Genomic DNA, 27,392 nt, shown 5'->3' with positions numbered 1-27,392 from the left:
GAAGGCTCCCTGACACCCACGAGGAGAGGAAGGTCATCTCAGGGCCATGAGGGCACTGACAGCCCTGACTGTCCCTGCCCACAGCTGGGGTTTCTCCACCCTGCCCATGGCCCACATTTCCTGAAGACCCACAGTCTGGCAGAAGCCTTGCAGCAGCAGAAGCTTCCTGAGGTGTCTCCTGACAGTCAGCAGTTTGCTGTGAGGCTGCAAGAGATGCTCTGTCTCCGGCAACATCTCAGTGCCATGATTTTACCACTCGATTTTTGATCTGGCCTGAAATCTTTCTGAATGTGGTACCACAAGCCCCAGGTCACTGGACAGGCCTGGGCTGGTCTGTGGTTTACTTGCAATGCTGCAAACCCCAGATTTTCATTATGTTTTAGTCTAAATTAAATATTCTGGATTCCTCATCCAGTGGTGGGCACTGCCCAGGCTCCCCAGGGCAGTGGGCACGGCCCCAAGGCTGCCAGAGCTCCAGGAGCATTTGGACAATGCTCTGAGGGACAGGGGGGGAGTGTTGGGGTGTCCTGGACAGGGCCAAGGGTTGCACTTGTATGATCCTCGTGGGTCCCTCCCAACTCAGGATATTTTATGATTTTATGATTCTTTTTTCATACACATCTTCAAAGCTTGATGGGAAAAAGAGGAGAGTGCACTATCAATATGATTAAGATAATATTTAGACATCTCTCTCCTGGAAGTATTTGAATGCAAATATCCTTCTCAGTCTGAAATGAGCAGAATTCACTTGTGTTGGTTTATGTGATCAAGACAATCTTCACAGTGAAAAGATCGAGGAACACACCCTAAAAAGAGAAGCTATGCCATTCCTAATCCAGTAAAGCCTAGTCACGAATGGGTTATTTAGCTCAACTCTTAAATTGTGGCAGTGGTTGTTTTCCCCCTGTTTTTTTAATCCCTAAACTCTCCCTGACAGATGGTCTCCTGCCTTTTAGTATCTCTAGTGATGGTGAGGCTAAAACCTTCCTTGGCAGCTTGTTCCATGGCTGAACTTTTCTTAAAGCTATAAAGGTTGGTTTGTACTTAAAACCTAAATCCTCCCTTGTGCCATTTAGATTAATTTGTTCCAGTCCAGCTATACCCAGTTTCCCTAATCTTATCTTGTAGGTCTCCTTTTCAACCCTTTTCATTATTTTTTGTTATTCTCCTTTGAACTCTGCCAATTTATCTGTGTGCCTGAGATGAAATGCAGCCATCCAAATGAAATGGAACCAGTGCCAAGCACAGCAGAATAATTATCTCCACTATTTTACGAGTGATGATCCCCTTACCACAAATTTACATGGCTTTTGGCATTTTGTGATGGCATTATTTTGTTGGCTCGTAGTCAGAACATCATTTCCCATGAATATGGAGCCTCTCTGAGGTTTCTCTCTGGCTAGTCAGGATTTCCCCCCTTTTTTTCTGCGAGACATTTCAGTGGATGTAAAACCACCCTTCTTAATTTTATGCCCCTCCTGCACCTCTGCAACACTGGAAAGATACAGAAATCCAGGAAAATGTCTTTTTCTGTAGCTCTTTGTCCTTCAAATCAGTCAAGAATTGTAATTGGTTCAATTTTTTTTTTTTTTTTGTGCTTTCCCGTTTTCTATCACTAAATAATTACAGTCAGGTGCAGAGGCTTCAATGATCTCTAAATCAACCTTTTTTGGAAGCTCAGAAAAGGTTTCAATGACTTCCTATTTTATTCTCAAAAGTTAACTTGCCTTTACTTGTGATGACTAATTATTTGATAAGAAGTCTTCATATTCATAGCTAAAATTAGCTCTTGAAATAAAGCCTGAGGACTCTCGCCCCTTCTCAGTGTGTTGTGATTTAATGGTCTTTCAAAAAGGCCAAACTGATACTATTACTCACATTCAGTAGTAGTTTCCACCATAAATATTCCTGCTGATGTCTTCAGGACTAATGTGACAGAGGGAGGGTGCATTAGTGGATGATCTGTTGGCCTTATCAAGTGCAAAAAGTACAGTGAATTTCTGTGCTTAGTTTGCAGATTTTTGGCAAAATTATATCACTGTGTTTCTTGCAGCATTGTAATTTTTTTTCTTGGGAGCCAAGTCTGCATTTAACATAGTGAATTATTAAAAAAATTAAACACAAGGGGATGGCAATGATTAATAACAACAATAACAATAATTGCAGCAAGGGGAAAATTGACAGGTGTGCAGAAGACTGGCACCACAAGAGCAGGCAGTGACAGGACAAGGGGGAATGGCCTCAAAGTGAGAGTAGGGTTAGATTAGATATTAGAAAAAAATCTTTACTGTGGGGATGGTGGGGCCCTGGCACAGGTTGCCCAGAGAAGATGTGGCTGCCCCTGGATCCCTGGAAGTGTCCAAGGCCAGGTTGGATGGGGCTCGGAGCAACCTGGGCTAGTGGAAGGTGTCCCTGCCCATGGCAGGGGGTGGCACTGGATGATTTTTAAGGTCCCTTCCCACCCAAACCATTCTGTGATTCTATGATGTCTCCCAAGCACACTAAAATAGTTCAGATCAGACACACAGGTGACACATTTCCTCGTGTCTCACAGGAATACCTGTCACCTTTCTCCTGGTGGGACCACACTCAGTTGTGGTGGCAGCAAATCATCTCTTCTCAGAAGCAGGGAGCATTTCTTGCCCTGTCCATGCCCAGGGCTGGTACTGTCCCACTTTCTCTACCTCAGCACAGTGTCTGGTCCCCACTTTAATATTACACAGAGGTGCCTTTTGTAAGACTGCATTAAATCTCTGATTATCAGTTATTTAGACAAAACTCAGCCTGGTCCTGCACAGCCTTGAGGTGGTGAGGACACACACCTGTCTGGCTGATCTGAATAGCCAGCTCTCATTGCCAAAACACCAGGAAGGCCTAAAATAAGCATCAGCATCAGAGCTTTGAGCTGATCAGCCACAGGGCTGTGGAGTCAACGCATTCCCCTGAAGCCCAGAGCAGTCCCAGCATCAGGTACCACTTGTCAGGCCCCAGCAACTGGGGAAGAGGACAAAGAGGGAGATGACAGCAAAGTTTGGGAGCAGGGGTGAGACAAGGTGATTTCTGGAGTGGAAAGGGAAGGGTTATGGAAGAGGTGAAGGGGACATATGTAATAACTGCATTAAGGAAGAGGCATAAGGTGTGGGTAGAGAATCATGGAAGAAAGGGTGGGTGGAGGGGGAGCAGTGGCAGGGAGGGGAGGTGATTGCCTGATGTTGAAGAGCTGGAGCGTTTCATTTCCCACTCACTCTCTTGCTGATAGAATGAATTACTCAGAGATTTCCCGCTCAGTTATGTAAAACCAAACAGCCCAGTGTTGTCTTTAGGGATACCTGGGCAACACTGAGAGCACTGAGGCATTGCAATGTGCTCAAGTTATGCAAGGCAGTTGGCAGGAGTGTGAGGATCACAGCTGTGCAGTGTAAATGCTGTCTTAGAGTTAAAAATAAAAGTCTCAGGATTTGATCAGTCATCCTGCAGTTTGCCCTCTAGACTTTCCCCTGACATATGGTACCTACAGACTCTGGAGAACACCAGAAACACCTCTTGTATCCAGGGCTTTAAGAAGTGAATCATATTTGGAGAAATTAAAATCATTGTTCACAGGGAGAGCAATTTTATTCCGCTAGAGTTCTTGTGCCATCAATATTCCCTTGATCACAGAGGATTTTCTTCACAAAGAATAAGTCGGGGCAATCAATTGTTTTTATCTGGTAAATGAAAATGAATGAAATACAATTTGGAAGTAGGTAAACAGAGAAGTCATTTTCCACTCAGCATTAGCTCACATCTCAATGGACATTAGACCTGAGTTTAATGAAAGATGGGTTATTGCTTGGGACATTGGGATTTTAGTGGAATGGAACAAAAACTCCAGTTTATTGGCATCTGCTGCATAGAAAAAAGATGGATGATTAGCTCCTCTATTTCTGCTCTTTCTCAGTTCTTCTCTGTGGATGCACACAAGGGGAAAGCATGCATTATGCATCATATTCTTCATACTTTCCTACAGAAGAAGTAAGTGGTCCTTTCATAGGAGCACTTTCCATTAATAAAAGTTTTCTTGGCATCAGGGAGCTACCTACTTTTGCTCTGTTCTCACACATGTACATGAGTTAGTGCCTGTCATCTGAATGAAAAGTCCATTATCTTGATTCTGTGCTGCACATTGAAATTGTAATCCTGCAAGCTTTGTAGTCAATAGTGCTAATTTTCAATAGTAGTTATAGTTTAGAGCTGCCAAAGCTTCAAGGACTGGCAACAAAGAAAAAGTAAGAGTAAAAAGAATAAAGGAAATCCTGAAAGTATCCAGTTAGAATGGGGAATTCTCTTTGTGACATTTTTTTGCCTGCACAGAAGCAGATAATTCTCCTTTGAGGAAACAAACACAAAATGATAAACATCCCTTTTTCATCTGCGCAGCATTCCTTGAGTGCCAATGCACAGTCAGAGCTCTGGCTCTGGCACATGCCAGAGATGTGCAGCTGCTTCCCAGGGAAGCAGGAGCTGGAGAACACGCTGGGTGCACCAGCACATCTCACACTTTGTTTCTGCCCTTGAATTTGATTTTCATCACGTGCCACCTCCCTGCAGTGAGGAGCAGGGGGCTGGGCTGCAGGGCTGCAGGACTGCAGCACAACTCGGGATGTGCTTCAGAAAGGTGAGATAAAACTCTTGGATCTGCTTCCCCGCTGCAGGTACTGGAAGTTATCACCTCAGAATTCATCACTCTGTGTCTGTCTGAGACTCTGCTGAAGCTCAGCCTCCCCAGAGCCTGATCTTGCTGGGGGGGCAGTGAGGTTCAGGCAGAGCCAGGAGAGGTCCAGGTTGGACACCAGGAGGAATTTCTCCCTGGAAAGGGTGATCAGGCATTGGAAGGGGCTGCCCAGGGAGGTGATGAAGTCCCCACCCCTGGAGGTGTCCAAGGAAGGACTGGATGTGACACTCAGTGCTCTGGGCTGGGGGACAAGGTGGGCATCGGGCACAGGGTGGACTTGATAATATCAGAGATCTTTTCCAACCTAAACGTTCCTGTGATTCCATGATTCTGTGGCTGCAGGCACAGGTGGGCATCCCTTGGTGAGGTGTGTTGTGTTCCCACCCAGCCAGACCTGTGTGATAATAAAACAGGTCACCACCTCTCTGTGTGTGTAAGCAGCTGCCTCATTCCGAAGGATAATTCATCAGAAAACCTTGAAGGCACCCTCCAGTGCCCACTGAAATCCACATGGCTGCCCAGCTTCTGCAGTGTCCTCCTTTCTCTCTGCCTTGGAAACAGCTGACAATGTGCAGGTGATGGATCAGGGACCTGCAAAACACCACTGAGAAATGTTTTGCATCTCAGGAATATAAAACCAAACGGCCAAGGGAGACACAAGCCCACAGAAAGCTGGTTTCTCAGCTGCTGCCAGTCTTTCAGGGCATGCCTCAGTTATTGTGGCATGAACAGGCACGCACTTGGGTTGCTTCTTCTTTGTCCTAGCAACCAAATTTCACTCTCAATTTCCCTGCTGCTTCTTGCTGAAACACTCCCGGATGAACAGCTTTGCTGTTGATACACTACATGAGGCTCGATTGGGTTGCTGGAGTCAACATTATTATTTTTAGACAATAGTCCGAAGGCTCTGATGCAAATCAGCTTTAAAAGGTTACTTTTGTTTGTGTGCTTCAGGCTGTGCTGTTCCCTCCTGTGACTCCGTTTTCCTGTGCTCTGTCAGCAGTGGTATTCTTTAGGTGAGATGATTGCCAGTTAATTCCCTTTGCCTGTCTCTTCTCTGACATAAACCTGTTGATTTCCACTGGAAAACATCTGATCTGTTGGCTGGCACGACCTCTTGGACTAGTGAGCCTAACGATCATTATAAAGGCTACTTTCCAGTCTGATAATTTCCAAAAACCAAAAGCAGTCGTTGCTGTTTTGTCCTTAGAACATCAGTCAAATTAAAACAAAAGCCAGACTTGCCAAGCTTATGTAAAGCTGGATCACACTTCAAACTGTATTTCTGTGGGTTATTAAGTTTGCTGGAGTCTCAGGGGATAAAATTTGCAAAAGCAAGTACCATTTAAAGTCACTGGCGCTCGTGCACTTTAATCCCCTGGGTGCTTTTGCAAATCTTTCGCAGACTCTGTGAATGTGCCACATTCAGCTGCAGCAATTCCGTGATGGATGAGGCTTCTGCCAAGCAGGGAGGTTTAGCAGCGTCTCTCTTCATAGTGCATTTCACTGTTATTAACAAGCTCTCACCTAAAGCAAAATAAATCTGACTTCATTTGCACCAGCTCCCGGTTATTAGCCATCCATTTGCAAATACAGCTGCAGTGGCATCTGATTGTTTTTTGATATGTCTGTTGCATCAGATATAAAGCCAAACAAATTCTGTCTTGTTATATATCTGCATCTATTATCTGCTGGGCAGGAATTGCCTGTAAAGAGAGTTTTGAGAAGGAACTAATATTATGGAACAGGTGTTTTCCTCACTACTGCTGGAATTAATCTCAAACCTGCTTCGTGTCTAGAAAGCTCAGAGCAGTGGTGCCTGTAATTCCTGCCCTTCCAACACAGCCTTGAAAGTGTCCAGCCTCCTTTTCTCACCTTGGTTTGGTCCTAAGGAAAGAGCTCCTGCCTGGGACAGAGAGGAGTTTATCCCGTTTCCAGATGGAGTTGATCCAATCCATTACTCCTTCATTATTTATATAGAGCATCTGCATTCACCACAGCAGTGCTTACGTTAGAAATGCTTGTGTGATACCAGATGTAAATAGTTAATAGACTGGAAAGTCACAGTTAATGGAGGCTTGGAAATGCATCCAATAAATCCCTCAACGGCAGAGGCTTGGGGGTTGGAGGTGCACTGCTGGCAAACCAGTTTTCACCAAACTTGGAAAAAATGAGGAATTAGTAACTGATACTGAAGACATCACTTTTAATGAGGGTATGAGGCTGCGTTATATAACCCAGGATATTTATGTCTTCATAGCAATTTAGGGATTTTCATTCCACAGTCAAAAACTAAGTCGGAAATCATAATTGGGAAATTGATAACTTTCACAGAATCTCTTTCTCTAACCTGAAAAGAAAGATGGTAAAGAGCTGATTCCTACAGCCTGACACTTCTCTGGTTAACCAGGACCGAATATTTCAGAGAAATGTGTTTCTCACCTACATTCAGTCAACCAAATGGATTGATTCAAGAGAAATTTCTTCCTAAATACCTTGTTCAGCAGAATAACTGTATTATTTTCCCACTGAGAGCAACATGAGAGGCTCTGCATTCAGCTGAAGTTTCAGAAAAGTGTACTGCACCTCTGCTACCTGCCTTGGTAACAGCTGCATTGCTAAAATAAGAAGCAAGTCTCAGTGTCTGGGGTCAGAAGTTCTTTTTCTTTTTTTTTTCTATTGTTTGTAGGGGTTTTTACTTATTTTTTTTTTATTTATTGGAATAGTTTCCAGAGTCGTACAGAAAACACTGCTTCTCCTAGAAAAAATGAGAAGCCACCTTTTAAAACTTTGTTGACAAGTTGATGGAAGCTGACTGTCCCTGTTCTTCATCAAGGAAATAATTGAAGTAGTTGGGACTTTTTTCTGAGCACTGGGTTGTACCCCTTGGTACTGCACACTTAGTAAAGCCAGAGTGAGGAGAAAAACAGGGGTAATGCCTTTTCTTAGCTATGGTATTTAACTTCAGACCTTGCAGGATTATCTAGTTAAGTTCATTAACTAAACTGTCAGTCAGAGCACAGATTATTTTCATCTCTTTTCTGCAGATAAACAATCAATTAAAGACCATGTTATCTCTGAGATATTTAGATTTGAGGTGAGTTTCTGGCCAGTGCACCCAGCTGTCATGTTCAGCAACATAAATTGCCCATGTGGGTACCAACACATGTGCATTTTAGCAATTCTGGGAGGTAAAAGCATTCAGATTTGGTATTCTGATGCGTGAAACAAATCTGCATTTCACGTTACAGTTCCAACAGTTCCTCCTGCACAGGTGTTCAGTTCTTTGAAAAGTGATGTGCACGACCTTTGAAAGAAATGACTCTTTGGAGAACCCTCCTGACTGGGTTATTTCTGCTTTACAAATGAAGCTCAGTTCAAGGTCCAGGGGAAGCTAATGGGAAGTGAATTCACCAAGCAGTCGTTGTCTCTAATTGGAATCCTGAAGAGGAAGAGCAGGGGGAACTGGTGGCTGATCAGTTTTCCTTGGCTTCTGGCTGAGGGGAAATGAGTGGCATAGATCTTTAGCAAGAGAGGTTTCACCTTTCTTGGGTGAAAACAAGGGACCAGCAAAGAATGTTTCCCTCAGCATCCCGGCATTATATTTTTCCCGCCTTCTCCTCTGGTGGTGACATCTAAAACTCAGTTCTTAAAACTTTATTTTCTCGTTTAAGATATTATGTAAGCCCAGTGTAACTGTGATGCATATTTGTATTTCATAATCATTTCTTGAAACTTCTTTGCATGTGTGAGCGAAGCCTGAGCCTTGAGGGATTTAATATTTAGCATATTTCTGCAATCTGGCAAGGTCATCTTTCCGCTGATATATTTGAGTTAGGAATTTACACAGCAAATGCCATGACTATTAAGTGTGAGAGAAAGCCAGGGTTCTGAAAAATTAAGACATTTGAAAATAGAACCTGACCTTCTCTAATGCAGGATTCCTGACGCCCTCCCCACACCCTTCACTTAATATTTCAGCTCCCATCACACATGGCACAAACAAACATAAATCAATCAGGAGTTTCCCCCTTTTGCAAACGTCTACAGTTTTCAAAGTGACCTTTTTCGTTCCTTCAGAAAATGTAGTTTGAACAGGGAATAAAAAATTTTCCTCCCAGAAATCAGATTGCGAGTTCAGCTACTGGAGAACAAATGTCCAGCATTAAATTAAATAATTTTGTGTATTTTTTTTAGGGAAGTTTTACTCTAATGAACAAAGAACCTGTCAGCTCCTCTTCATTGTAATTTGACCTTCATCTAATGCTTTATGTCAAACTTCAGCACATACAAGATAAGATTATCCTAATTTTAAGATCATCACAGTTTTTATCATTAAAAAAGCTACATTTACTCATCTGCATTTTCAGCAAAGGTTTGAGAGTTACAACTTAGCAAATATAAATTAATATTAAAAAGTAATTTGTTTTATCTGCAGAATATTTTCAGGTTCTTCATGCTCTTCTGTGCAGAGCTGAGTACTTTGTGCCTCAAAATTTCCCCTTTTTCAAGGCTGACACGAACGATCTGCTGGCAGAGAGGAAAATGTGACAGAAACCTCCTGTCCTATATTCTTTTAAGTTAAACTGATGTCTTAGAGAAAGCATGGCTGCTGTTTCTGCAGTGTATGAGCTAAAAAAACATGCAGTAATTCCCTTTTCTATTGGCAGACACAGTGCTCTATCCAAAATTTAACTTTTGTCGTAATACATGGTCCAAGCAAGACAGTCTAATGGTGGCATAACATTTGTATTTACAAACACTGCTGACCATCCACTTCCATCTTGAAAACAGTTATGCAAATCTGTTCCCCTTTAAAATAATTGTATACCACGAGAAAAACTTGAGAAAAATTTTGATATTGTTTTAACTTGAGTCATCATTGACCAGATCAAACCGAGCTCCACCCTTTTCAATGAGATTTTGAACTTCCTCAGCTGAGAAAGAAGCTGAGACATTGCTGGTAATGCTTGAAATGCATTTGTTATCAAGGTATTAATTTTTAAGGTGTGTAAAGCCTTGGAAAACCTTTTGTCATTGTCTAATTACTGATGAGAGCAAGCACAGACAACACTACGCTGTATTTTTTATGGTCATAGTGCCTGCTGTATTCCCATATTTCTAAGCAACAAAACTGATTTCTGAATTGTTCTTATCACAAGATCTTCTAGACCTATACTGATGAACTGCTCTGCAGGCTGCCTTGCAGTTCTTCCCTCTGGTTCACTACCATGCCAAGGAACTGGAGATGTTTTCAGCTGGAGCTGTACTAAATCTCGTGGCTGTTCTCCTCAGCCATGCAAACCCATCCATGTGCTCACTGCAGAAACTGCAAGGCCTTTTCTCCTTTTTGGAGGTGCAGTTTGCCTTATAGATGGACCATTACTACTTCTAAAAGTCATGCACATTGACTATGAAAATTACTTTTACAGTCACATGAAAGGATGTATCTTGACCAGCTGACATAAATAAATGCCAGCTTCAAAACTAGACCGTGGTTGTGTTGACTGTTCCACTTCCCTCGTGTGAAGGACTAACAAATGGCTCCAGATGCTTTTCCACATACAGCCAGTATTTATTGCCTGAAAAAAAAGGCTTATGGAATAAATTGATCATCAAACACCAAGCTACAGTAAAATGCCAGAGCAATCCCAGCCCAGCCTGCTGGGCTTTATCCCAGGATAAAGCTGGCAGGTGCTTAAGTAAACTAAAATCTTCTGGAACAGGATGGAAATTTTTGCCCTTTGGACTTGCAGTTCTTGTGGTGGCTGAAGGCACATTTATATAAATGACATGAAAATCTGAAGACTCTTTGGGGATAAGGTGTAAAACTTTTTGTAATACTATCTTAGGATTTGCTCTCAAGCAATGACCTTAGTTGGGGAAATGATGCAGCAGGTGGCAGCAGGCCTGATACTCAGGAGGGGGAGAGAAACCTTTGACAAGGGCTTTTAGTGACAGGACAAGGGAGAATGGCTTCAAACTGAGAGAGAGCAGGGTTATATTGGATATTTGACATTTGCAATAAATTGTTCCCTGTGAGGGTGGTGAGGCCCTGGCACAGGTTGCCCAGAGAAGCTGTGGCTGCCCCTGGATCCCTGGAAGTGTCCAAGGCCAAGTTGGGCAGGGCTTGGAGCAACCTGGGATAGTGGAAGGTGTCCCTGCCCATGGCAGGGAGTTGGAATTTGATGATCTTTAAGGTCCCCTCCAACCCAAACCGTTCTGTGATATTCAGTAACTTTTAGGCTTCTAGGTTTTGCCTTGACAGATCCACGTCTTCGTTAAAAAAAATGTTTGGCAGGGAGGCGGGACCTCCAATGGAAGAAAAACTCCTCCCTCTCAAAGAACTATGCAAATTTGGAATGCTGACACTTTTGAGGGAGGTGTGGCAAAATGGAATACCAGCTTACTAAAAACAGAGAGCAAAACAGAACAAAACAACAACCACACAATAACAGCAAACTGAACTGCCTTTGGCCAAGCAACCTTTGACTCTGTGGGCAGTGTCTCCGTGGCTCGGGCCGGGCACGAGGGTTGTCCCTCAGGGCTCTGCCTTGGCCCCGCGGCTCCTCAGGGCCTTGGGCAGGGACACAAAGTGGCACCGAGTGCACCCTCAGCACGGGGGCAGGGCACGGGCAGCTGAGCGGGGCAGGGGACACCACGGAAGGACGGGGCCATCCAGAGGCACCTGGACAAGCTGGACAAGTGGCACCACCAGAACCTCATGAGGTCCCACAAGGCCACGTGCCAGGTGTGCCCCTGGGTCAGGGCAGTCCCAGAGTCACTGAATCACCAAGGTTTGCAGAGACCTTCAGCATCATCCAGTGCCACCCTCACTCAGCACCTCCACAATCACAGCTAATCCATGTCCCCAAGGGCCACGTCCACTCCCCGAGATGGTGACTCCACCATAACCCCAGGAAACTTCTTCCAATGCCTGACCACTCTATTAGCAAAAATTAGTCAGCCTAAGATACAACTTTCAGACTAGTTGAAAAAAAAAATAAAATCTCTTCCAACAGCCTTTTTAAGATAACTTTGTGGTCATTGTATTCCAAAGGGAAGACTTCAGGAATTAAAGCTTTAGCATACCTAAAAGAAAGTACAAAACTATGTAACATAGCAACTACATTCAAGGATATCTTTATTTTTTAAACAAGATCAGAGATCTCCTTTAACAGGAACTTGATGAAATTTCTTTACAACCCAAAAATGCAGATCTTGGTCTCCAGTTTCAAGACCTCTCCCTTATCCAAGAATCCATTCAGGGCAGTTTTTAGTTCAGTCAGGTTGGCCTCATGCAAGGGCAGAAAATAAGAATAGAAGAGAACAGAAGGACTAGAAACTATTAAATTGATATAACAAGGATCCAAATTTCCTACTCAGATCCTTTTTGTGTTTTGAAGATTCCCTGTGTGCTGTCCCATTCCTGAGAAATGCTGGCCAAGAGTGAGATGGGGTCAGGAAATCTGGAGAGGAGTCTCTGTTCCCTCAGGCCCTGATCTTGGTTCAGTGAGAGCAGGGACAGGACCCAGGGAAGGGCTGGAGCTGGGACAGGGCAGGCTCAGGGTGGATCTCAGGACAAGGTTCTTCCCCCAGAGAGTGGTGGGCACTGCCCAGGCTCCCCAGGGCAGTGGGCACGGCCCCAAGGCTGCCAGAGCTCCAGGAGGGTTTGGACAATGGTCTGAGGGACAGGAGGGGATTGTTGGGGTGTCCTGGGCAGGGCCAGGGCTTGGGCTTGGTGATCCTTGAGGGTCCCTCCCAACTCTGGATATTCCATGATTCCCTGATTATTTCTGCTGCCAACACCAGCCTTGCTCCCGAGATGGACCCAGAACAGAGGAGCAGGATTGGAAAACTCAGCATCTTTTCTGACCAGGTTGTGCCGACCCAGCCATAAGGGAAAGGGAGCAGCTGAGAGTGGTAAATGCTTGTGGTGGGAAGGAGCGACGAGAGTCAGAGAGTCCACAAACCATGGGAATTGTTTGTTAAACATGTATAAACTTTTATTAATAGATTTGATGAATAATATTTTTAAATATATTGCATATATTTATGCTTCATTGTTATATATTATGTATTATTATATATTACATTTTTCTAATATATTGAACACATAACACTGAATTAAATTTATCAAAAGAAAGAAATAGAGAAAGACAGAAAAGGGGGAAAGAAAAAAAGAGAAAAAAATAAAGAGAGAAAGTGAGAAAGAGAGAAAGGAAAAAAGAAAAAAGCAAAAAGAAAAAAGAAAAAAGAAAGAAAAATGAAAAAAGAAACAAAATAGAAAAAAGAAAAAAGAAAAAAGAAAAAAGGAAAAACAAAAAAAGAAAAAAGCAAAAACGAAAAAAAGAAAAAAAGAGAAAAAAGAAAAAAAGAAAGAAAAAAGAAAAAAGAAAAAGAAAAAAGAAAAAGAAAAAAGAAAGAAAAAAGAAAAGAAAAGAAAGAAAGAAGGAAAGAAAGAAGGAAAGAAAGAAGGAAAGAAAGAAAGGAAGGAAGAAAGGAGGGAGGGAAGGAGGTAGAAAGATATGTTACCAGAAGGAGGTGTTGATCCAGCTGATGGATGTTAATCCTGGTCCCAGCGTCGATTCACATGATGGGATGTTGATCCTTGTCCCAGCATTGGTCCATGCTGGGATGGTTAATCCTTGTCCCAGCATCTATCCACAGGATAGGATGGTTAATCCTTGTCCCAGCATGGATCCCTACCCTCATGCTGGGATGTTAATCCTGGTCCCAGTGTCCATCCAGCTGGGTCGGCCAGACCGATGGGAAGCCCAGGATCCTGGGGGCTCTTTGCCCATCCTGTGGAAGCCTGAGGTCCATCCGCGGGGGGCGGAGGAGGCAGAGGAGGCCTGGGCGGGCTTCTCCTCATCCATGGCCATTGTCCTGTTCCTCTCCATTGCCCTGTTCCTGCCCATTGCTGTCGTCCTGTCCTGCAAAGACAGGGAGAGGGCGAGTGAGGGCGAGAGAGTAAGAGAGAGAGAAGGAGCTGTTGCTGCTGGGGAGCAGCTGAGATGGGCTGAGCTCTGCACCCCTTATATACCCCTGGGGTAGGGCGGGGTCTGGGATGTCACAAAGGTCTCTGGGCACACCCATGTCCCACCTCACAAAGAGCCCTGGAAGGCGCCCCCGTGTCACAAAGGGCCACCCCCGGCCCCCCATGGACAGCGGGACCGCCTGGACCCGGCCCGGGGCAGCCCCGGCACTTGTGGCCTTTGCAGCCCCCGCTGTTCCCGGAGCCCTGCGGGGCTTTGGCCACGGTCCCACACGACCCCTGCTCTCCATAGGGCACAGCTTTGCAGGCTGGGCTGGCCGGGGCAGCAGGAATTGGCCCCGTGGCCGTGCCAGGGAGCTGTGGGCAGTGTCTCCACGGCCTGGGGTGTCCCTCAGGGCTCTGCCTTGGCCCCGCGGCTCCTCAGGGCCTTGGGCAGGGACAGGCAGTGGCACCGAGCGCACCCTCAGCACAGGGGCGGGGGACAGGGGCTGTTGGAATAACAAGAAGCATCATAAAATCTGCTGGAAAAAAACAGGATTTGGAAACAGAGTCGTTATTATTTTGTTTTTGTTTTTAGTTTTGGGTTTTCTTGTATCCTTCAAAAGAATCGGGTCCCTTCCTGGGTTTTTAGAAGTCAGCAGCAAAACTGTCTCCCTTGGGAGCAGCAGTGTTGGTAGCTTGGTTTGTGGCTGGTGACACAGACATTGTCATCTACTGTGTCTGTGGTACCACTTTTAAGTGTTAATGGGAAAAGGCAATTCCATCCAAAGTGAAAAGCAAAGTCTGAGTGCCTACACAGAGCACTGCTTGGATTTGGACTGGATGAGACACCTCTGATGAAGAGCCCTTCCCTCCACCAGGAATCGGTCATACTTTGTACTGGAAAGGGATAGGAGGAGCTCTGATCAACCTGGGCTAGTGGAAGGTGTCCCTGCTCATGGCAGGGGGTGTTTCTGGGCGATCTTGAAAGTCCCTTCCATACCAAGCCATTCCATGATTCCATGATGGTGGCAGCCAGGGGAAGCTCTCACCATCACTCTCTGGCTTGCCCCAGGTTTCTCTGCCTGGTGTTCCAGTCTTCCATCAGCTGCAGCCTCAGCATCAGAGTATGGCAGAGGCCCCAGGAGCTTTGTCTCTGGTCTTCACCCACAGGCAATAAAGCCATAAACCCACCAGTCCTGTCCCCTGCTCCCTTCTGTGGGAGGATTTCTTGTCAGAGCCAAACTTAATTCCTGTTCATCTGAAGTTAAATCTGGAGCAGAAAACAGCTCATTACCCCAGCAGAAAACAGCTCCTTCATTACCCCAGTCTGGGGCTCCAATACACGATTGCTGGGGAGACAATTGTTTTACCTATTTAAATATCTCCATTTTGAGCTTTTACTTTGCTCCAGTGCTTCTTTAGTCCCAATATTTGGAGCAATCCATGCTCCTCAGGGGAAAAAAAAAAAAAGAGACAATTTGATATAAAATGACAACAATTCAACACAGTTTGGACTCTAAGAAAGGTGAGACTTTTCTCTTTCTTCCCTCACCTCACCTCCATCTTAGCTCAGCTTTTGGCATTATTCAGTCTTGCAAGAAAACCTCCTTCATCACTTCCGTGCCTGCTGCCAGCTCTTCACCATCCTCTACCTTTCTATGTCATCACTTGATAAAGTCACAACATTAATTGCTGGGTGAAACCATATTTCTCTCTGTGGTGAATGATTTCTTGAAGAAACACTTTCAATCATTAGCAAGTGTTCTTCTGTTGGGAGGGTTGCTGGGTGCTCAACCACTTATGTCCCTGCCTGTTTGTGACTCCAGGAAACCAGCTTTAAAATCATAATTCAGCTGTAATTTATATATATGCAGCTCCAGGAACTTAAAAGCATTTTTGCTGCCATCAGCTGTGGGAAGAGTAGGAAGATATGAGAAAATATAGGTATGTCTTCTGAATTTCACCAGAAACCCTAATAGGGATTGTCTGGTTCTCTGTCCTGCTGGTTTCACACGAGCTGTTTGCTGAAGGACAAGCAGAGGGAGAAACCCTTAATTGCATCCACACTGGCTGGTTTTCGGTCAGCAAATTTCCATCACTCCAGTCAGGATTGAGGGAGGCAGAGCTGCTGCATCCCCAGCTACTGAGCCCTTCTTTCCATCAGCTTATTAGCAAGGTTTTTTGGGCATCCATCCCCCATTTTTACCTTCTTTTGTTCTATTTCATGGAATCATAGAATGGTTTGTGTTCGAAGGCACCTTAAAGATCATCTCGTTCCAACTCCCCTGCCCTAGAAGGGTTGTTACTAGAAAAGGGATCTGCCCCCAGAGGGTGGTGGACACTGACCAGGCTCCCCAGGGCAGTGGGCACAGCACCAAGGCTGACAGAGCTCGAGAAGTGTTTGGATGATGCTCTCAGGCACATGGTGTGACTGCTGGGGATGGTCCTGTGCAGGGACAGGAATTGGACTTGATGATCCTTGTGCAACCCTTGCAACTCAGCATGTTCTGTGATTCTGTGACCTTCCATTACCCCAGGTTGCCCAGAGCCACACCCAGCCTGGCCTTGGACACTTCCAAGGATGGGGCAGCCATAATTTCTCTGGGCAACCTGTGCCAGTGTTTTGCCACCCTCACAGTAAAGAATTTCTTCCCAATACCCCATCTAACCCTACCCTCTATCAGTGTGAAGCCATTCCCCCTTGTCCTGTCACTCCAGGTCCTTGGAATTAGACTGAAAGACAGCAGAGCTTCACATCCCAGTCCTGCAAATGTTACACCGATTCTTCTCAGTTCTTCCAGCAGAATTTTTATTTTGTCCAATCATACCTCTGTGCTGTGCTCTGTAATTCCATTTCTCACAGCCTTATTAGTTTTGTCAGCAAGGTTTTTAACTTCTAGTTTTTGCAACCACGAGTCCCAGTCCCCTGCAAAAGGAGGGGATGTTAAAACCCAGGCTAAGAAGCTCAGTCTCCAAGGCAAAGCTCCCGTTAATTCCGTGTGGCCAGTCCTTTTTGGAATGGATCTCACATAAAAATGTATGGGTAACACACACTCTTAAGTGCTTCAAGAAATGGAGAATGATGTAGAAAGGCTTTAGGGCTCCTCTTCTCTTTCTCTTCCTCCTTGTGTTCCTTAATATCTGACAGCAAATAAGAGCTATCTCGAAAACAATTAATTAGAGAGATAAACAATCTGTAAATACACTATAGAGCTGTGCTCTTAAATACACAAAATTTTAAAACAGAGTCCCTGAAGACAGTTCCAATCTGTTTTGCTTTACGACTATTTTTAGGAAATAAGTAAAATATGCAAAGAACCACACTCGGCTGATATCTCACTAAAGATTTAAAAGGCTCTGTCAAAAACTATCACCACAAAGATTTGTGAAAGTTTTTTTCCTTCTAATTTCCAGTGGGACAGTCGAAAAAATTCTCTGTGGGAAAATGTCCCGTCTTTGATGGGAACTGTTGATTTCAGAAAGTCTGATCCCGGAGAAGGTGCTGGCTCTACATGAACCCTGATGCTTGTTAGCAGCTGAGGGAGAAGAGCTGCTGAAATTCTCCATTTTCATCTCTTTTTGCCCGTGTTTTTCTTCCCTCTTTACCACCATTTTGTACAGCATTAAACAGCAGGATCTGTGCTGACGGCTCTGCCCCTCTGCTCTGGTGAGACCCCCCTGCAGAGCTGCTCCAGCCCTGGGGAACAGCCCAGCAAGGACATGGAGCTGCTGGAGAGAGTCCAGAGGAGGCCCCAAGAGGATCCCAGGGCTGGAGCAGCTCTGCTGGGAGGAAAGGCTGGGAGATGTGGGATTATTCAGCCTGGAGAAGAAAAGCTTTGGGGTGACCTGATTGTGACCTTGCAGGACCTGAAGGGAGTGACAAGAAGGATGGAGAGAGACTGTTTAGGAGGATCTGGAGAGACAGGACAAGGGGGAATGGATTCAAAGAGGCAGAGAGTTGGGGTAGATGGGATATCAGGAAGAAATTCTTCCCTGTGAGACTGATAGGACATTGGCACAGGTTGCGCAGAGCAGCTGTGGCTGCCCCTGGAAGTGGAAGAAAGGAGGAAAGAAAGAAGAAAGAAAAAGAAAGAAGAAGAGGAAGAGGAAGAAAGAAGAAGAAAGAAGAAGAAAGAAGAAGAAGAAGAAGAAGAAGAGGAAGAAGAAGAAGAAGAAGAAGAAGAAGAAGAAGAAAAAGAAGAAGAAGAAGAAGAAGAAGAAGAAGAAAAAGAAGAAGAAGAAGAAGAAGAAGAAGAAGAGGAAGAAGAAGAAGAAGGAAGAAGAGGAAGAAGAAGTGGTGCATGTTAATGTAATCTAAAGAAGACACTCCCTGGCAGGTAGGTGGCAAGCAGCCAAATCTGTTTATTTCAAAGAAAGGTGCTTCCTTATAATCTCTCTGGAGGACATGTGACTGCCTGACCAATGTCAGCACAGCACAGCACACATTGCTCATGTGCCCCAGGAGGCTGTCCAGGCACTTCAAGTCCCAGAATGCAACCCTTGCATCCCTGGGACACATCCCTACATCTCCCCCCCATCCAATTATTTAAGACGAGTCACAAAAACAGTGCAATAACAACAGTGCAAATATCAGAACATTACCTTATACAAGTACCATAGCATTGCAGTGACCCAGCACATTGCTCACTCTGGTTCTTTAACAGCTTATATATCTATTGTAAATGTTTTCCTTAACCTTGTAAACCCGTTTGTATTACCTTAAACCTTTATTTTCTTAAGCACTATGGTGTAACTTGGAAAATCTGCTTTCTTAACCTAAGGGCCTTGGCCCAACTGTGTAGTACCTATAAACTTATAACCTCTATTTTTCTCAGGGTTTATATAAACAGGAAAATTCAACTTTGTTTCGAAAGCAAGCTAAACACAGGAAACTAAATTCTCCTAATGTGACCATGTGGCTTAGGTAGTGATACTCTTATGAGGTGTTTGGTGTTTGAGGTGCTTTATCCATTCACACAACTCTTTTATTCACTCACACACACTCACGCAGGTGGCCACCACCTCACTCTCCACATACACACTCGTGGGTTTTTGTGTCCACTCTGCATTTTGCCACATTGGTCATCTTCATGTAATGTAAATGTAAATATCATCACCAAATGGTAAACATAACTGTGATTTTGGACTCTGCATTACTCTGGTTCTTGCTGCTGTGGGGGTGTACCTAGGTAAGGTCTGACACATCTGGAAGGAACCCGTTTCAGCTCTTTTCCTGTAGACACACATGCATAAACCCTCCCTCATATCACAAGATCTACCGGTCCTATCCACTGTCCCGAAATTAGATCCCTTATCATGACTGGTGGTTTGGGAGAGGAGAATGCCTGAGGTCTGTGTTGCCTTTCGTGCCTGCTTTTTTCAGCACTGTCACAATTTAAAAAATTTATGACATATGTTGCTTTCCACAGACGCTCTTGTGGGCTACAGATGGACTCCCCCTTCCTTTGTTTAAGCAACATGTCTTTTAAGATGCAACGTGCCCTTTCTACTATGGCCTGTCCCGTAGGTGAATATGGGATGCCTGTAGAGCAAGAAATCCCCCAATTTGACAGGAAGGTTCTTACCTTTTCTGATATGTAAGCTGGTCCATAGTTGATCTTCATCTGCTTTGGGGTACCCACTTTTGCAAAACAGCTGAGCCAGTGCCTTATCACATCTGTGTCCACCAAGCCTGTGAATCTACGCCCATCTATTTGGCACATCACCTTAGGCTGTGTTGTTGTAATGGCCCTTGCCCAACAGCTTTGTGTCTTGCCTGTGCTTCCAAAAGCCCCTGAGCCCCTCTCCCCCTCCCCAGAAGGAGATGTGCTGAAAAAGGGATCAATTGGGCAATCTTTTGTCCTTTAGGGATGTGACAGGGGGGTGCTGGGGTCCATGCCATTATTTGAATCTCACTGTGGGAGTCTGAGTCTATCACTCCAGGCAGAACAAACAAACCCATCATAGTGGTTGATGATCCCCCTATCAACAGTGCATGTACCCCTGGGGCCAACAGTCCCCAAACCCCTGTAGGAATTAACACTACACAGTAGATGTTATAGTTCCTGGTTCTCTGCTGGATAAATCCAGCCCAGCACTGGCTGTGGTGGAGGGGTAGAGATCACCAGCCTGTTTTCCTGAGCCAAATTTGTTTGTTGTATCGGGGTGCACGACCTCGTCCCCCATCTCCAGTTTCCCTGCTGTGAGGAGTTTTTTGACCCCCGCTTCCCTTGCTGACACTTTTGGCACTCTGGTGTGGGGGTTTTCTTAGGGCAATCCCTTTGAAAATGATCAGCAGCACCACAGCTAGAGCAACCGCTTTTAGATCTTGCCCCCTCCTGCACTCTCAGCTGGGTGCTTAAGGCTGTAGCCAGAGAAGCAGTTGGGTGTTCGACCCACCCAACAGCCTGGCAGGCTCAAACCACCACAGCAATGCTGCAGTTTTCCCTTTTAGGGAGAGTTTGCAAAGCTCTTTTACAATCTGCATTCGAGTTCTCATATACCAGTTGTTTCAAAAGCATTTCTCTAGCTCCATCATGCTCAGTTGGCCTGTTTAAAGCAGCCTGCAGCCGATGGAGAAACTGAGAGAAGGGTTCAGTAGAACCTCCTAAAACCTTTGTGAAGGACAGATTGCTGTCTCTGTCTGTACTTGGGAGTTTTCTCATTGCTCTTAAAGCCAGTTTTGCAATCACTTCATCAATTTCTCGGGGGTAGCCTGTTTGTGAGTCTACTGTGGCAAAATCCCCTTCTCCTGTTAAGCGATTGCATGTTATGCCTGCTTGTGGATTATTCCCATACACTGCACAATTCTCCCAAAAATCCATCAATCAAACGCTGTACTGTGACTGGAATCGTGTCTGGCTTTTATTTTTCAGACCCCCACTAATGGCACCCAACGTGGAGCTGGACATGTTAAGGAAGGGGACAACCTCTGTTAATTGGAGAGTTACACGAGGTTTTACTGCCATTTCCAAAGAGTTAATTTTTCTTCAAGTAGGATTCCATGGGAGATAGAGGGATTACCGAGGTTTAGGCATGGTTTTAACAATCATCTCCAAAAGTCCTTTCTTCAATCTACTTGGAGCCAGGTTTATATCTCCAGGTTGCACATCAACAGGTCTCAGAACAAGGGTCCAAATTTCTTCAGATCACAAGGTGTTTGTCAGCCTTGTTTTCCAAGGTTTGTGGTACAAATTTACCGAGCCTCCTTTTGCTGAGAGCTGGTTTTTGTCCCCTTCAACGGTGTATTTGTTAGGACCAGTTTCAGCAAAGCTTTCCAATCCTGTGGGGTAAAGACATAAGTTGAACTCAAGGTGCCCAAATATGCAAACACATTAGTTGAGGAAACACCTGTTTCTCTTACTAACTGCCTCAGTTCCTTTGTTACCTCATAAGGCAAAGGCTGGAACTGAAGGGCCTGGCACTGGCAGAATATGACTGGACGTGCATGAATCACTTGCCAATCTCCCACCTGCATCGCTTCCTCGTGGCATCTACCCCACCAGTCCACCCATCTCCCTGTGCCCGCTCTCTCGCTCTCTCCCAGGGAGCCCATCTCCAGTCTCTCATCATCCTCGCAGATCCTCCCCCAAATTTAAATCTGTTCGGGTTGCACGTGGTATATTCCCCCTGCTTTGTGTGTGTCTGTGTTGTGGATTTGGGCTGTGGTTCACAGCCTGGCTGGGGGGTTGGGTATTGGTGTGGGTTGGGTGTTCTGTTCGTCTTTGTGCTCTGTGTAATACATCCATGATAATGGACCGTGCAGGGATGCTGTTATTAGCTTGGACATCCCCTGCTCTGGCCTTATCTCTCATGAGTTTTTTGAGCTTCTCCTAAATTTCTATATTTAGAGCTTCCACCAACGAATTTTATCCATTTCATAAGTTCTGTTAACTCTGCGCGTGTGGTTTGTACTTGATATGATCCTAACAAGAGGCACAGAGCCTCTGTGTCCTTGCCTGTTTCTGTAGAGGAGTTGTTTCCCACTTTAGCTTTACCTTCCCAAGCCGCTTTCGGACCCCAGGTGTGTGCTGGCTTTGTTTGCGACTTCTAAGATTTTACTTTCGATTTTGACTGGAGCTGCAGCTTTTCCTGTTCCTCGGTAGCTCCGGCGTCTCGCTGCGGCAATGAGGGCGACTCCTCGCTGTCTCTGCAGGCGGCAGCTCCGGCGATTCCCACTCCCTCTGGGGCGGCAGATCCCACAGAGCGGTCCCGAGTGGTGGCGGCAGTGGTGGCGGCCCCGGGCAGCAGCTTCTCCCTCCATCCCTCCATCCCTCCCTCCATCCCTCCCTCCACCCATCCATCCCTCCACCCATCCATCCCTCCACCCATCCATCCCTCCACCCATCCATCCCTCCACCCATCCATCCCTCCACCAATAAAGAGACAGGACTCAGCAGGTCCAGCTACGTAGCTTTATTTCATAATAGCTGCCTGAACAATTCAGTGCAGTGCAACAAACAGTAACCGCGAACCGCAGGAGGCTTCCAGGAACAGCAAGTCCCAGAGTGGACTTGAAGACGACGCTAGAAGAGGAAGGAAGAAGAAGAAGAAGACGACGCCGAAGAAGATGAGAAAGAAGACCAAGAAGAAGAAGAAGAAGAAGAAGATGAAGAAGAGGAAGAAGATGATGAGGAAGAAGAAGAAGAGAGAAGAAAATCGGTCTGGCCGATGGGAACTCCAGGATCCTGGGAGTTCTTTCCTCCTGAGGTCCACCCGTGGGGGGCGGAGGAGGCCGAGGAGGCCTGCAAAGAAGGAGGAAGATGGAGAGAGAAAGAGAGAGAGAGAGAAGTAGCCGCTGCAGGGGAGCAGCTGGGATGGGCTGAGCTCTGCACCCCTTATATACCCCTGGGGTAGGGCGGGGTCTGGGATGTCACAAAGGCCTCTGGGCACACCCATGTCCCACCTCACAAAGGGCCCTGGAAGGCGCCCCCGTGTCACAAAGGGACACCCCCGGCCCCCCATGGACAGCGGGACCGCCTGGACCCAGCCCGGGGCAGCCCCGGCACTTGTGGCCTTGCAGGCCCTGCTGTGCCTAGGGGGGTCACCATGATGATCAGAGGGATGGAGCAGCTCTGCTGGGACAAAAGGCTGGGAGAAGGCTCTGGGGTGACCTAATTGTGGCCTTCCAGACCTGAAAGTGTCAACATGAAAGATGGAGAGAGACTATTTGCAAGGGGCTGGAGTGACAGGGCAAGGGGGAAATGGCTTCAAAGTGACACAGAGTAGGGTTAGATGGGATATTAGGAAGAAATTGTTGGCTGTGAGGGTGGGGAGGCCCTGGTCCAGGTTGTCCAGAGAAGCTGTGGCTGCCCCTGGATCCCTGCAAGTATCCAAGGCCAGGTTGGAGGGGGCTTGGAGCAACCTGGGCTAGTGGAAGGTGTCCCTATGCACAGCAGTGGAAGAAGAAAATCTTTCAGGTCCCTTCCAACCCAGGCTATTCTATGATTCCATAGCTGTCTACACAGATCTGTGTCTATATACACATGTGCATGTGCACTGTTATACACAAATAATGGATGAAACAAGAGACAAAAGAGGGGGGCACAAGTCAGCAGGCTCAGAGCAGTTCCAAGTCTTTGGGCCTGCAAAAATTACACATTTGTGCTTGCATATCAAACAGTGTCCTTTGCCCTCTTCTGCCCTGGTCACTGCTTAATAAGACTTATTCAACATCTGTCTTAAGAGCTGACTGTGCAACAATGTGCACAGGAGAGTTAAAAGGATCATGGAAGGGTTTGGCTTGGAAGGAACCATAAAGTTCATTCCAACCCCCCTGCGATAGGCAAGAACACCTTCCACTAGATCAGCCTGCTCCAAATCCCATCCAACCTGACCTTGAACATTTCCAGGGATGGGCCACCCACAACCTCTCCCAGCAACCTGTCCCAGGGTTTCAACCCCTCGTCCTAAAAATTTTCTTCCTTATATCCAGTCTAAATCTACCCTCAGTTTGAAGCCATTACCCCTTGTCCTGTTGCAACTGGCCCTGCTGAAACATTTGTTTCTATTTTTCTTAAAAGCCCCTTGAAGTACTGAAGCTACAGTATCCAGCAGCTGGAAACCCTCAGGTTTCCAGAAGAGATACTGTTCACAGGTTTCAGAATAAATAAGTTCAATGAAAAGAAGACCAGGGATTTTGATTCAGCAATTTTTTTCCATTAAACACTAAGGGAAACACCAACATACCCTTCCTGGGTTTTTAGAAGTCAGCAGCAAAACTGTCTCCCTTGGGAGCAGCAGCGTTGGTAGTTTGGTTTGTGACTGGTAACAATGGCTGGTAAAAAAGACATTGTCATCTGCTGTGTCTGTTGGTAAGTGTTAATGGGAAAAGGCAATTCCATCCAAAGTGAAAAGCGAAGTCTGAGTGCCTACACGGAGCACTGCTTGGATTTGGACTGGATGAGACACCTCTGATGAAGAGCCCTTCCCTCCACCAGGAATCGGTCATACTTTGTACTGGAAAGGGATAGGAGGAGGTTAAAAATAAAGGAGTGGAGCAAATAGACCTCAAGAAAGCCCAGAAATCCAGCTTCTTCAGTAGTAGGTGAGGAATAAAGGCTAAGACAGAGAAGCGGGCACTGTGTCAGAGGAACAGAATGCAGAAAGTGGATGGAAGGGGTTTGGTTGAGATTTTCAATGAATAAAAAGAGCCCTTTGTCCATTCCCTTTGAAAATTAATGCAACTCCATCTGGAGAGATGTGTTAAGATGGTGGATTGTTCCTGCCTTCATCCTCTGAATACCTGGAGTAACAGGACAAGGGGGAAAGGCCTCAAAGTGAAAGAGAGTAGGGTTAAATGGGATATTAGGAAGAAATTCCTGACTGTGAGGGTGGTGAGGGCTTGGTACAGGTTGCCCAGAGAAGCTGTGGCTGCCCCATCCCTGGATGTGTCCAAGGCCGGGTTGGATGGAGCTCTGATCATCCTGGGCTAGTGGAAGGTGTCCCTGCCCATGGCAGGGAGTTGGAATTTGATGATCTTTAAGGTCCCCTCCAACCCAAACCGTTCTGTGATATTCAGTAACTTTTAGGCTTCTAAGTTTTGCTTTGACAGATCCACGTCTTCATTAAAATAAATGTATGGCAGGGAGGCGGGACCTCCAATGGAAGAAAAACTCCTCCCTCTCAAAAAACTATGCAAATTTGGAATGCTGACACTTTTGAGCGAGGTGTGGCAATGAAATAACAGCTTACTAAAAACAGAGAGCAAAACAGAACAAAACAACAACCACACAATAACAGCAAACTGAACTGCCTTTGGCCAAGCAACCTTTGACTCTGTGGGCAGTGTCTCCATGGCCCGGGGCGGGCCGGGCACGAGGGGTGTCCCTCAGGGCTCTGCCTTGGCCCCGCAGCTCCTCAGGGCCTTGGGCAGGGACAGGCAGTGGCACCAGTGCACCCTCAGCACGGGGACAGGGCACGGGCAGCTGAGCTGGACAGGGGACACCACGGAAGGACGGGGCCATCCAGAGGCACCTGGACAAGCTGGACAAGTGGCACCACCAGAACCTCATGAGGTCCCACAAGGCCACGTGCCAGGTGTGCCCCTGGGTCAGGGCAATCCCAGAGTCACTGAATCACCAAGGTTGGCAGAGACTTTCAGCATCATCCAGTGCCACCCTCACCCAGCACCACCACAGTCACCCCTAATCCATGTCCCCAAGGGCCACGTCCAGACACCTCTGGAGCACTCCCAGAGATGGTGACTCCACCACCTCCCTGGGTAATTTATTCCAATGCCTGACCACTCTATTAGCAAAAATTAGTCAGCCTAAAATACAGACTTTTAGACTAGTTGAAAAGAAATAAAATATTTTCCAACAGCCTTTTTAAGATAACTTTGTGGTCATTGTATTCCAAAGGGAAGACTTCAGGAATTAAAGCTTTAGCATACCTAAAAGAAAGTACAAAACTATGTAACATAGCAACTACATTCAAGGATATCTTTATTTTTTAAACAAGATCAGAGATCTCCCTTAACAGGAACTTGATGAAATTTCTTTACAACCCAAAAATGCAGATCTTGGTCTCCAGTTTCAAGACCTCTCCCTTATCCAAGGATCCATTCAGGGCAGTTTTTAGTTCAGTCAGGTTGGCCTCATGCAAGGGCAGAAAATAAGAACAGAAGAGAACAGAAGGACTAGAAACTATTAAATTGATATAACAAGGATCCAAATTTCCTACTCAGATCCTTTTTGTGTTTTGAAGTTTCCCTGTGTGCTGTCCCATTCCTGAGAAGTGCTGGCCAAGAGGGAGATGGGGTCAGGAAATCTGGAGAGGAGTCCTGTTCCCTCAGCCCCCGATCTCGGTTCAGTGTAAGCAGGGACAGGACCCAGGGAAGGGCTGGAGCTGGGACAGGGCAGGCTCAGGGTGGATCTCAGGACAAGGTTCTTCCCCCAGAGGGTGGTGGGCACTGACCAGGCTCCCCAGGGCAGTGGGCACGGCCCCAAGGCTGCCACAGCTCCAGGAGGGTTTGGACAACGCTCTGAGGGACAGGGGGGAGTGTTGGGGTGTCCTGGGCAGGGCTTGGGCTTGGGCTTGGTGATCCTTGAGGGTCCCTCCCAACTCAGGATATTCCATGATTCCCTGATAATTTCTGCTGCCAACACCCACTGTGCTCCCGAGATGGACCCGGAACAGAGGAGCAGGATTGGAAAACTCCGCATCTTTTCTGACCAGGTTGTGCCGACCCAGCCATGAGGGAAAGGGAGCAGCCGAGAGTGGTAAATGCTTGTGGTGGGAAGGAGCGACGAGAGTCAGAGAGTCCACAAACCATGGGAATTTTTTGTTAAACATGTATAAACTTTTATTAATAGATTTGATGAATAATATTTTTAAATATAATGCATATATTTATACTTCATTGTTATATATTATGTATTATTATATATTACATTTATCTAATATATTGAACACATAACACTGAATTAAATTTATCAAAAGAAAGATATAGAGAAAGACAGAAAAGGGGGAAAGAAAAAAAGAGAAAAAAATAAAGAGAGAAAGTGAGAAAGAGAGAAAGGAAAAAAGAAAACAGCAAAAAGAAAAAAGAAAAAAGAAAGCAAAAAGAAAAAAGAAAAAAAATAGAAAAAGGAAAAAAGAAAAAAGGAAAAACGAAAAAAAAAAGAAAAAAGCAAAAACAAAAAAAAAGAAAAAAGAAAAAGAAAAAAAGAAAAAAGGAAAAAGAAAAAAGAAAAAGAAAAAAGAAAGAAAAAAGAAAAGAAAAGAAAGAAAGAAGGAAAGAAAGAAGGAAAGAAAGAAGGAAAGAAAGAAAGGAAGGAAGAAAGGAGGGAGGGAAGGAGGTAGAAAGATATGTTACCAGAAGGAGGTGTTGATCCAGCTGATGGATGTTAATCCTGGTCCCAGCGTCGATCCACATGATGGGATGGTCAATCGTTGTCCCAGCATCTATCCACAGGATAGGACGGTTAGTCCTTGTCCCAGCATGGATCCCTACCCTCATGCTGGCATGTTAATCCTGGTCCCAGTGTCCATCCAGCTGGGTGGGTCTGGCCGATGGGAAGCCCAGGATCCTGGGGGTTCTTTGCCCATCCTGTGGAAGCCTGAGGTCCATCCGCGGGGGGCGGAGGAGGCAGAGGAGGCCTGGGCGGGCTTCTCCTCATCCATGGCCATTGTCCTGTTCCTCTGCATTGCCCTGTTCCTGCCCATTGCTGTCCTCCTGTCCTGCAAAGACAGGGA

General features: G+C 45.8%; 1 long non-coding RNA gene across 1 annotated transcript; it reads right to left on the bottom strand.

Annotated features, from left to right (window-relative positions):
• Positions 1 to 13,245: 13,245 nt before the first annotated feature.
• On the bottom strand, positions 13,246 to 27,140 carry LOC135410374 (uncharacterized). Its single transcript, XR_010428652.1, has 2 exons — positions 27,013 to 27,140; positions 13,246 to 13,650 (listed from the first exon to the last, which is right to left on the bottom strand). It is a non-coding gene; the product is annotated as an uncharacterized LOC135410374 (long non-coding RNA).
• Positions 27,141 to 27,392: the final 252 nt, after the last annotated feature.

The sequence above is a fragment of the Pseudopipra pipra genome, chromosome 2 (assembly GCF_036250125.1).
Source record: "Pseudopipra pipra isolate bDixPip1 chromosome 2, bDixPip1.hap1, whole genome shotgun sequence".
Classification (NCBI taxonomy): Eukaryota; Metazoa; Chordata; class Aves; order Passeriformes; family Pipridae; genus Pseudopipra; species Pseudopipra pipra.
The sequence above is the reverse complement of the archived record's forward strand: the minus strand, read 5'-3'. Positions and strand labels throughout refer to the sequence as shown.